Source organism: Elephantulus edwardii, unplaced genomic scaffold, assembly GCF_000299155.1.
Source record: "Elephantulus edwardii isolate Elephantulus edwardi_28Jun2011 unplaced genomic scaffold, EleEdw1.0 scaffold00007, whole genome shotgun sequence".
NCBI lineage: Eukaryota > Metazoa > Chordata > Mammalia > Macroscelidea > Macroscelididae > Elephantulus > Elephantulus edwardii.
In genome coordinates, this window is record NW_006399757.1 from 19,892,278 (window position 1) to 19,896,491 (window position 4,214).

Here is a 4,214-nt window from a genome sequence, read left to right on the forward strand (position 1 = left end):
ACAGGATTGGCTGATTCACAGGAAGGCCCGCGAAAACAGGGTGAGACGGGATTGGCTGATGTTTGGGTGGGGGCTCTTTTCTCCCTTTCCCCACAGCTTTCAGTTTACTGCTCTAGAGGCACATATATATATTTTAAAATGACATATTGGTTACAAAATTGAGTCCCTCATCTCCACTACCACTCTGCCTCTCTCATCCCCAACAAAGCCGGGTAAAGGCTTTTAGCTCTAATTCCATGGGGTGATAGCAGTCTTAAGGTCAGCTCCATCTCACGATGGGTCTCTAGTCCTCTGCTTCAACAGCTGCTGCTGCCGTAGGGTTAACTGGCCCTGAAGTTTTAAGTTAGCTGGCACAAGAATCTCTGGCCTTGAAGGCCACACACAGTATGCCTGTCTCTTTGCTGGTGTTGAGACTTTCTCATTTGGCCACTAAATCTACTCAACTTAATGGTGAGACTAGCCATGACCCCTGTGGATGGTGGAGACTAGACATCCCCTTGTGGATAGACTAACATACTTTATTTGCATATTCCTACATATTCACTTGGCAAAGAATGAATGCCTTTGAATTGTGGTGCTGGAAAAGAGTATTGAACATGGACCACCAGGAGAACAAATAGGTCTGTTTTGGAGAGGGTGAAACCAAGTTTCTCCATGGAACCAAAGATTCTGAAACTCTGTCTCACATGATTTGGGTTTGTGGCCAGGAGGGACCTTCGAGAAGGACAGCACAGGAGAGGAAAATCCCAGAAGAAATGGGTTGACACAGTAACTGGGACAATGGGATTAGGTTCAGAGTCAGTGACACTGATTCAAGATAGGGCAGGATTCAGAGGTATTGTACATAGGGCTGTTGTACATTGTTATGTATGGAGCTGCTGAATTTAGCTAAAATTGAGCTGTGGGCTGGAAACCTCCTATTTAAAGTCAATCAGGACCTGGTGGACAGGACTTTGTATTTAAAAATCAGTTCTGCCCTAAGTCTTCAGTTTGGAGACTCATGTGTGAAGTTGTTGGATTCTGGAAGGTGGGTTCTCTTATTTTGGTTGAGGTTTAGGTGTGGAATGTTTGGTTGCTTCTCATTTTGTTCACAATGGGGTGTGAACGGATTAGATTTGCTGGATTTAGCTAATAATAAACTGTGGGATGGAAGCATTTATTTAGAGACAATCAGGAACTGGTGGGTTGGTCATTGTATTTAAAAGTCAGTTGGGCCCTTAGGGCTTGTGATTCCCAAGCCTGGTATTAATTGTGTTTGGGACCTTTACTGAGGTAACTTGGGGTTGTTGTTTTACTGAACACTGTGATACTGATTTGTCAAATGCCATAATGGTTATTCAGGATGAACAGTGTTTTGGGAAGCTTCCAGTTTAAAACAGGCTTGAAAGCAGGAGTAGCATCCACTTTCTAAACAACATGCCTATAGAAACTCTATGAACTTAGAGAAACAACAGTAGTTATAGAACAGAGTTCCGGTCTTTTGCTCAAAGGGTCACTATGAGTTGTGCTTGACTCAACAGTGCTTAAAAACAACAACAACATATACAGAGTTATTGTACAGATTGTGCAACCCAACTGAACATAACTATATCTAAATACACACACACACACACACACACACACACACACACGCACACACACACTCACTCTCTGTTGGATTCTATTGGCCAGGATCTTTTAAGAGTTTTTGCATGTATGTTCATGAGAGATAATGGTCTATAGTTTTTTGGGTTTGGTTTTTATTTTGTTTGTTTGTTTTCAAGAAGTGGAAAAAACATTGATTAAAAATGACAAAATATACATCTATATATAGACTAAATATAAACTATTCTGAAAGTAATTTTGAATTCTTTTTGGCATTAATTAAATAAACTACTGTCTTTTTTTTGAGGGTCTGTATTTTTTTAGAGTCTATTTTTTAATAAGTTTATTTACAAAATTCTAATACAAATTCAAACAAATTCTTTCAATTTCCCTCACACCCCTCCACTCATCAAATTGTACAATTCAGTGATTAATCCCCTCTTCTCCCTGTACGTCCACATCCCTCTGCTTCCATCCTCTCCCACCCTCCTGGATCCTTATACTCATTTTTCAATAATGGTCTTATACAATATTTATCATGGGATTGAGTTAGTTTACTCAGCATAATGTTCTTCAGTCCCTTCCAAGTTAGGTAATAATTTACAAAATCATTGCTCCTGCATGCCACATCTTTCTCAAATGAAGCTATTGGTAAGTTAGAACCAATGACCTTCAGTCAACAGCAGAATACTTAAAATACTGTAACATCATGGCTCCTTAGACTCATATTATAGTCCTAACTATATGTTTTTAAGTGAATAGGTGAATCAATCATTCATTACTTTCATGAAAGAGAATATAGAACACACTTTACAAACTTAATAGCTCTTTCTAATGAGTAATGTGAATTTCATAAATTATATTTGCCTGGTGAAATATGCATAAAACTTATTTGGAATCTCTGAAAATATCAAGTTGAATTTGTACATTTTCTTCGTTAATATTCATAAAATAACCTCCATTAAACACCAGCATGCTAAGAAACAAGCCGTAGATGTTTGTTCCTCCTGATGGTTGTTCTTTGCTGTCTTTGAGTTGATTTTCTTCAACGTGTCCAAGTGTGCAGAGCAGCACTGATGCATAGGGTTTTCAAAACTTCAACCTTTCAGAATCTCACCAGACCTTTCACCTGACATTCCTCTGAGTGATTTAGAATCATCTACCTTTCATGTTTGGCAGAGTGGAGGGGAAGCGAAGGAGAGGAAGACCTTTGGTGAGATGGATCGATTCTGTGATTGGAGCGGTGGGAATAAGTGCGTTTGAGATGGCTAGGATGGCACAGGATAGAATAGCATTTAGGGCTCTTGTACATAATAGGGTCGCTAAGAGGCGCAAGCGACTCGATGGCACATAACAACAACAACACCTTTCTATTACTAGGTAAACACTGTCTCTGAAACCCAGTGTCACAAATTCATTCCTTAAACATAATATGTGCATTTTAAAGGGATCAGGTTTGAGAATTTTGATAATGTTTTAGCAAGTGTCTGGCGAATACTATTATAATTTAAAGCCTGTAATGTAATCCAGTGGAAAGGAACAAATGTGATGAAAGCATAGAAATTATGCTTAAGAGGAAAACAGCGTAAAATAAAAGTGACCTAGCCTAGAATGCAATTGTTATAAAAACATATTGCACATCCAGGTAAGACTAACATTAAATGAAAATATTAATATTTAAATCAATAGAATGCGTCACCAAAAAGTATCAAAACATGGATGTTTGAAGTAAGTAGGCAAATAATTTAAAAATATAGAGTTCATCCTGTTCAAACTATTTTCATAAGTAAGTGTTAGCTTTTTCAAATTAATCTGGTAGTTTCTGGGAACCAGTAAAAATACTGATGAGTAAAAACAGGAGATTATATTAGAGTTAGATTCAATGGAGATATTATGAATATTATAAAACAATGGGATAGTTAATATTGGTCATTTTAAATTTCAAAATATTCAAAATATCTCCAGCCAATTTTCCATGGTATCTTATTTTTTACTACCTATTCCCCACTTATTTAACAAAATTTTCCATCAGTGAAGATTGCCGAATTAAGCTTGATTTCTATTTATAATTTTGGAGATGAACCTGACTGTTTCATGGAACAGATCAAGCCAAACTTTTTTTTAAAAGTCATCCAACGTACTTAATTTGAAAAGTAGTTGACAATTGCATGGTTTTGTGTCAGTTAATGATGTGAGAAATATGCACTGCATCCTGGGCTGTTTCAAAATTTAGAATGTTTCTCTTCCAGCTTAGCATTTCCAATACATTTCTGCTACTCCTCTCATGACACTTATTTATTTCCACCAAATAATTAATGTTCAATATTTTGCTGGTGAGACATTGTCTCACATACTTTGGACTGTTATCAGGAGGTCCCTGTAGAAGGACATCATGCTTGGTAAAGTAAGAGGTCAGACATGAGGGGGAAAAATTCCCACCCAAACCTGTCAATTAGAGGAATTGACATAGTGGCTAAAACAATATGCTCAAACACAGCTAAGATTCTGAGGATGGTATGGGATCAGGAAGTGTTTTATTCTTCTGTATGTAAGGCCATTATGATCAGAACAGAATCAAAGGCTTCTTACAACATCATATGCTGATCAAGTTCTTGATTTCCCCCCCCCCC